The 8129-nt window shown below is 37.2% G+C and overlaps 1 long non-coding RNA gene across 1 annotated transcript; it reads left to right on the top strand.

The window, feature by feature from the left end:
- The first annotated feature begins 899 nt into the window (after positions 1 to 899).
- Positions 900 to 8129, top strand: LOC129350970 (uncharacterized). The gene is made up of 3 exons (XR_008604571.1): positions 900 to 1248; positions 2182 to 2482; positions 6912 to 8129. It is a non-coding gene; the product is annotated as an uncharacterized LOC129350970 (long non-coding RNA).

The following is an 8129-nucleotide window of genomic DNA, read 5'->3' as shown; positions in this document are numbered from 1 at the left end:
GCATTATCAGTCTAAAACTGAAGCACATGTATTACAGATCAAGTACACTGGACATTTGTCCCATGTCGAAGTACATTTGACATATGTCCATTGTATGGAGGTCATTAAGTGTCACAGAAAACTTGGTTTGTCATGGTGCCCATCTACTAGCTAAACTCCCACGGTACTCTGTTTGACAACACAGAACTCTCACCTTCTCTCGTCACTACAGTTTTAAACAGTAAAAGCCAAGATGTAATGGTGCAACAGGTCCAAAGGCTAATCTACAGTACTTCAAGTGTGTATTCACACTGGGACTGGGTATCGGTAGATGTGTAATAAATATCTAATAAATATTCGATGACTTAGATCATTTCAAGGGCAACATTAAAATTGATTGGGACCACTGTTCCCCTCTAAGCTGCGCGCGGTGCGCAATTGCGCACTGCTGACACGGTCTCCGTGCAGAAAATCTGCGCTGCGCACAAAAAAAAATCCAACCTAAATTGGAAATAAAATAAACACGTAACAATTCATTCTGTGCTATTTTTCAATGTGAGTCAGTGAGTGACTGGTGACTGGCTGCTGCAGCCAATGATTCGATTCACATACGTATTTACCATAGACTGTATATAATGGTATTTACGCAGCTAATCAACTTCAGGTGTCCTTATGTACAGCCATCGTTGTTCTCATAGATATGAATGAGTAGATAGGACACGCCCCTTTGAGCTGCGTGCTACAGCGAGGCTAAGCTAGTGGGAGCAAAGTTTCAGTGCATTCCGTTGATGTAGACGGCGTGAAAACGGAAACGAAGTATGCCGTCTCACTGTACTGCATACAATTACACACTGCGTCGTACGATTGAGACAAGGAAACCTGGAATGACTTTTCATAGTTGATGATTGGGATTACAGGCAATTCTTTAGGACTGCTCTCAAATAATTGAAATGTTACTAAACAAGGTTATACTTATCAAATTAAATAGCTCTGGTCTCCAGTATATTGGCGAATTCGGTTCTTTGTACTTAATTTATTAGCATGATTTCTTTTTAATATGTTGTGTACAGACTTAATTACTTCTCTGTCTACTTTTCTTACTCCATGTAGGTTTCCCAGAGACTATGGGTTGAGGAGGAATTGGAAGTTTGTCGGCTTAGACCTGGTGTCATTCCATCAGTGTTAAACTTCCCGGCTCATCTTGGAAGAGTACGTGCCAGAAAGACCACGACCAAGCAGCCTTGAGATCTTAGACAGCGTCTCCCTGAGGTGGGTGTCAACGGTGTTCACAGTCAGGTCTGTGGTAATCCTGTCAAAAAACAAAACAGAAAAAAATCTAGATTATAAATCAACATGTAACCAAAGCACTCTGTGTATAACGCCATAGTATAGGATGTAGTTCAGAAAATGTCAAAGTATAGTATGCTTTACTCAAGAATAACATAGTATGGCCTGTAGTTCATAGTATAGCATGTCGGCAAAAAAAACCCATAGATTATTATGTGGTTCAAAAAGCGCAAAATGATAGGATGTTGCCTAAAATTGTCATGTATGATATGTGGTTCAAAAAATGTCATAGTGCAGTATATTGTCAAAATAGTATGTAATTCAAGAAAACATCAGAGTATAATATGTCATCTAAAAAATGCCATAGAATAATAATTTCATTGCACAAGTAAAAGTATAGTAAGTTTTAAAACTGTTCAAATTCTTATATGTTGCTAAAAAACAACAAAAAAAACTAAAACAAAAAAAAGGTCAGTAATATGTCAATTAAAAAGCCTATAGTATATAGTGTGTCGCCCAACAAACATCATAGTATAGCATGTCGCTCTAAAAACATCACAGTATAGCCTTTAGTCCACAGCTGTCAGTAGGTGAGGAGCAACACAAAAACAGTCCAAACGCTGGTTTCCAGAGGGTTAGAGGAGAATTTATTTGAAAGAGTAAGTTTACAACAACACAACATGAGGGGGTTTAAAAACAAATGGGTGTTAGTAAAATAAAAATAAATAAACAGAACTAAAAGTGAACTTCACTTTGACATTGATGGGCATTCCAACCAGGAACAAAGTAAAAGATAATCAATACGAAAAAATCTCTTCCTGTTCACCTCTTAACTCCAACGCCAAAAACACCACAGTAGCATCCCTAACTAAAACTACCAATGGGTTCCTGTTTTCCTTTCTGAACAATTCAAAGGTCCCTCTCTATCTCCCCACACATCCACCAACCACTGGAACACATCTCCAAAGTTCTGCTGGGCCAGCTCAGCTTCCCCTCAGAAGAAGTGCTGCCACCTGCCAGATGAAGGAGCCTTTTGAGAGGCAGCTGGCATCGTGATTGGACTGTACTTTGGTCTGTTCCAATCCAGCTTCAGCTCCAGAGACGGCAGGCGGGACGAGTCAACGGAGGCTGGGTGGACGAAGGCATGCAGCTGAGTACAATCCAGAAAACAACAGAGGAGGAGTGCAGCGACCCAGAGCCAGAACAGAGTATCATGGTATGTCTCTTAGAAAACATCATAGTATAGCCTTTGGTATGAAAAAAAATGGCATAATACACGTCGTCTATTGTACAAATAACAAGTCAAAGGAAAGAGACATACATTGTAGAATTGTAGTAATTGTGGGATGACTGATTTACTGATTATCAGTATTTTATTTTTTACTGATTTATGGTAATAAATACATTTAAAAATGGTGCTACTTTGGCTCTGAACCTTAATCTACCTGTGGTCGCTCTGTCTTCTGGAGTGATTTGATTGGTTATACGTCACGAATAAAACTCCTTTAATATCTGTAAACAAAACAAAAACGTATCAACAAAGTTTTCTGTTAGTTTGTGTTCTTCTAAGTTTAACTCCAAGATTTTAAATATTTTCATTTACTGCAAATGAATATCTACTCCAAATGTCTCACTAATAATCATTATCAGCCTTAAAAACCCACAAAACGCCCCTCTATACTCAACCACACTTAGTACAGTCTGGTTCCCCCTTCTATAAATCTGCTTGGAATCTTCCACTTCCTGTTTGTCAAAGTGGCCTTCTACCTGGACAGGTTTTGTTGGAGCTCATGCAACAATCATTTTGGGTAACTGCACTTTAATATGGATGGATGACACTGAATTAGAGTCTGTTTTAATGAGACTGAGTTAAGATGTGTAGCTCTGTCATTAAATAGTAAATTATTTCTCAGAATTCACAGAGAAAAGTCTGAAATGTTTGCTAGGTTAGCATCCCACATGTTCTTTGGCTCAGCTAAAGCTAACTCTCCAACTTCTGGATCTCTTGAGTTGCTTGTTGTTAAAATATCTTGCTAGAGGTGCTGAAGCTCAGAAGTCTGAGATGTTTGTTCACAATAAGCTCATTCTCAAGTCTTATCTGAATGTCCTCTTTTGTTTGAACTTTCCCTAAACTTATGAGTTAATGACAGAGCAGCACATCCAGACTCCAGTCTCATTTATGTAGAGATTAAACTTCAGTGTCACTTCATTGATGTATAAAGTGCAGTTTTCAAAGTTTGTTGCACATGCTCCCGAACCCAAACCAGTCCAGGTGGAAGATGATGTGAAGAGAAAGCTCCAGAGGATGAATATCACACATTTACATTGGAAATTAATGTCCTTTAATTTGACATTGTCATGCAAAAGTTTGATTTCCCTTTAATGATGTTCAAATCTTTGAGTGTTTTGTTGATGTTGGTTTCTAAATGTTTTCTGACACTCGGCCCCAAAGATTAAAACCTTCTACGGCTCACAAGCTGCAACAATTCACACATTATCAACTATCTTTATGACTAAACTAAGATAAAAAGTGAAAGACTGCCTGATTCCTGCATCATGAATGTAAATCTTTTTGGTTTTTATGACAGTAAACTGAATATATTTGGGTTTGACATTTTATAAACCAAAACAAGAAATGAATTACTGGAGAAAACAATCAACAGATTAATGGTCAAAGAAAATGTGTTTTCCAACCTATATGGCTGAATTACTCCATTACAAGATACATACAATTTTAATTCAATTTTATTTATATAATGCCAATTACAGGTCAAATTGTCTCAAGACTTTATGTTTATATTTTTTTGTCATATTTAAAATATGACAAAGTAAGAAATTTAAACCTCTTGACTAATCCAATTTATTATTTAGTTTTTAAGAGACTGACAATTAAAATAACTTTCTCCACTAAAACTAATAAACATGAGGTCAAATAGAAGGAACAGTTTTAAATACTGCAGTCCCACGATGACAAGAATAAAGTTTGTCAACAAAAACAAAATCTGCTGGTGGATTCCATTAAAGTCCTAAGAAATGATAATAAAGTGTGATACTAAAGATTTGTGGTGCTAAAAATGTCAGAGTAAAGATACCAAGTTGAACATCTGGATGGAGGTTGATAAAAGTTGACCTCCCTTCATTTCTCTGGAGCGACTCCATGGATTTTATGGATGGTGGTTAAAGACCTGCTCTTCTAGTCGTCTTCCTTCTAGTCACTGTAAAAAGTCAGTCCATCCTGGCTGACTTCAACACCTCTTCATGACAACTTGTGCCTCCGACCTGGTGGAAACTCCAGAAACTGGGGAAAACCTGTGGAGACTCGAAGAACTCGTGGAGACTCGAAGAACTCGTCGGGCGGGGGAAGGTGTGGTGGGGAGGTGGGGAGTAGAGGGGGGAGGCCGCCACCCACCTCCCCGCCTACTCTCCGCCCTGACTCCACCCAGACTCCGCCTTGGCTCCACCCATGTGGTCACTTCGGAAACTACGATCCCAAAGGGACGACGAATTTATTTCTTTTCATCTGATCTGTAGCTCAGTGAGTTAAGGATTTGCCTATGGAGCTGCAGGTCGCTGGTTCAAGACCCGACCCTTCTTAAATTTTCTCAAAATCCTGACAAAGACAAAGAAAGAAAAGTGCCAGTGGTGGGTCTTGAACCTGCGACCCTCCGCTTGGTAGTCTGTCTTCTTATCCCCCTGAGCTATTCGCTCAGATACTAATTCTTCTTGTTTTTGCGCATTTATCATCTATTTTTTGTCATTTTCGAGTTTTTTTTTAACTCGAGTCTCGTCTCGACCGTTTTTCTCAGGAGGTTGGACTTCAGCCTTTGTGCTGGAGGGTGGAACCCTCAGTTCCAAGACTTTCCAAAGCCTCCACACCTCCCGAGTCCTCAGGACCTGAGCTTTCAGACAGTCTGAGGGCTGAAATTTTCTAAGTCCCACAGTAGTTCTCTGTTAGATTGAACTTTCACACAGTCCAAGAACTGATATCTTCTAAGTTCCTGAGTAGTTCTCTGTTAGTTTGAACCTTCAGACAGTCTGAGGACTGAAATCTTAAAAGTTTCTCAGTACTTCTCTGTTAGTTTGAACCTTTAGAAAGTCTGAGGACTGAAATCTTAAAAGTTTCTCAGTATGTCTCTGTTAGTTTGAACTTTCTGGTTAACAGAAGCCTTAAAACTTGTGACCATGAGTCTTGATTTCACATTTAGACCATCCATCTGAGTTCTTCTCAGACCTTCACCTGTAGGTTTTTTAGAAATCCTGAACAAACTTTGATTCTATTCACTGAACAGTTTGTGGAGATCAGAAGGTAACATTAGTTTGATCCATGCCTTCAACTACTAGTAGACTTTAACTGGAAATCAGTTTTCTGAAATGAGTTCTTAGTAAATCTATCCACAATCAAACCAAGAACATAGAAAGAGGAAATGTTTGAAGAAACAACTTGATGTTTTCATTTCAGACTAGAAAACACTTTAAGATCTTTATCTGTTTTTGCTCTTTTTGATCGTTTTATTGTCTCCTCTGTTTGATTTGATCTTCTAAAGTCTAACTGGTGTCTTTTCAAAGGTTTTATCTTTAGTTTGATTCTTCTTAAATGTTTAGATTTGCTCTTCTCACCTTTTATTCTGTTCTAATGTCTGATCTGATTTCGAAATGTTTTGTCTTTTTAATGTTTAACTGTTGTTTTTTTCAAATGTTTTATCAGCTTGTTTGAAAAAATTTCCTTTTCTTTTCCAATGTTTAACTTTTTGATTAAATCTTTGTTAAGGTTTTTCTTTTTAAATGTTTCACCACCTTTTAATGTTTAATTTTCTTTTTTAATGCTTCATTGTATTTTCTGTTTAATTCCTATTTAAAGTTTTATTGTCTTTAAGATTTAATTTTCTAATTAAACATTTAATTTTTTAATTAAATTTTTTGACTTTTAAAGGTTTAATAATCTAATTAAATGTTTTATATTTTTCTAAATGTGTAATATTCTTGTTCAATTGTATTTTTTAAATGTTTAATTATCTAAAATATTTCATCTTTAATGTTTAATATTTTTGTTTAAAAATTTTTGCTTAATTTCATAATTACATGCTTTGTATCTTCTGTTTAATTATCTAATTAAATATTTTGTCTAATATAATTTAATTGTATTTAATGTTTAATTTTCTTTTTTAAAGTTTTATTATATTAAATGTTTTTTTCCTTCGATTTAATTGCTTTTTTACTGTAGTTTATTTCTTTAATTTTTTTTTCTGTCAAGATTTTAACCCCAACCTTAAAAATGAAACAAACCCTTAAATCACAATGAAAATACTTCTGTTGTCACAGTCATGAGTTAGTCAATTATTCAGTTTATCAATTCAACTTTATTTGTTTAGCACCTTTCACACAGATTACAAAACTAAACAAGCAAAGAGAAAAAACTATGCTAAAACTATGATTAAAACAAACAAACAAAAAAAGATTTGACATGGTAATAAAATATGTTGTGTCCAGGGGATGGAGGGAGTTTATTGAAGTCTTCTTGGGCACACATGGGAAATCATTTAAAATATAAACTTGATATTCAGTCTAAGGAAACTGCAGAGCGACAGAAGAAGCAACAATATCTCCTGTTTTCTCCTTTAATGAGTCGACTCTTCTTGTGCTTTCAGACCAAAGAACTACAGACTCTTCACAACCTGCTCAAACTCTTGGTACAGGACCTCACCACACGGGTCAAGAAGGTTTCCATCTCATTTCTACTCTGAAGCTCACCTTCTCCTGCTCAAACTACTGACAAATGTTTCTGCTGCTCTAAAGTCTGGTCTCCAGAACTTCCTAAAAACTCTCAAAGTCTCTTCTGCTGCAGGTTGCTTTGTAGAACTGTTCCAGAAAACCTCACTAAACCACATGGAGGGGCCTCAAGATAGTCGTCCAAATGAAACTGTACAAAAACCAAACTAGTACAACCCAAACGCTAAAGTCTCCTGCAGCCAACAGAGAACCTCTGAGAACAGAGAATCAGGACAGGAACTCTTACCTTCTGGACAACCAACGTTGGTTCTCAAACAAGAATACAGAATGTGTCTGATCAAAAACCTCTGAAGACTCACTACAGCCAAGATAAAGACACAACTCAGCTGCAGCAAATCCACTAATCACTGCACACATTAGCACCATGTGCTAACTGTGGCTAAAGAACCACATTTACCAAGACAACTATCCAGTACAAAGCCCTAAAACACACCAAGAAACACATTAAAGACGATTTTACTGCTGGAAGCTGCAAGCCAACGCCTAAAGAACACGTAAAGAACGGAGCCAAACCCATTTCAGTTGGTGAAGAGAAGCAGAGGAAATGTTTGTCTGCAGCTAAATAAAGCAGGAAGACACTGAGCTGCTCAGGTGTTCCTGATAACACCAAGCAGCCACCTGGACAGCCAATAGGAACACAGCTTACTGGAAGTCCAGAGGGCTGGCTTAGTGAAGGAAATTTAATTTAAAGTTGAAGCAGAAAGTTAATAAAGAAAGTTGAAAACCACCTTCTGATACCTGAAATCTCTGAGTTTTCACACAAAGAACACCTGAACATGTCAAACTGGTTCCATAGTAGAACCATCATTGTAAAAACGTCATAGTATGGTGTGTTGCTCAAAAAACATTAGGACCCGGCTGTCAGGGGACAAACATGTAAGAAACATGAGAACAGAGAGAACCCAACCAGTAGGTCACAGTTTATCATCCCCCAGTCATCTCCTGAAGTCCATATGGTGAGAGACATCAGTATCTGGTTGTTCATTTACCAGAGGATGCTTATAATCATGCTGATGTGGTCTGTACTCTACAGTATTTTAGTGACTCAATAAATGCCTAAGTTGTTTTTTTAAAAA

This window comes from Amphiprion ocellaris, chromosome 17, assembly GCF_022539595.1.
Source record: "Amphiprion ocellaris isolate individual 3 ecotype Okinawa chromosome 17, ASM2253959v1, whole genome shotgun sequence".
Lineage (NCBI taxonomy): Eukaryota > Metazoa > Chordata > Actinopteri > Pomacentridae > Amphiprion > Amphiprion ocellaris.
The sequence above is the reverse complement of the archived record's forward strand: the minus strand, read 5'-3'. Positions and strand labels throughout refer to the sequence as shown.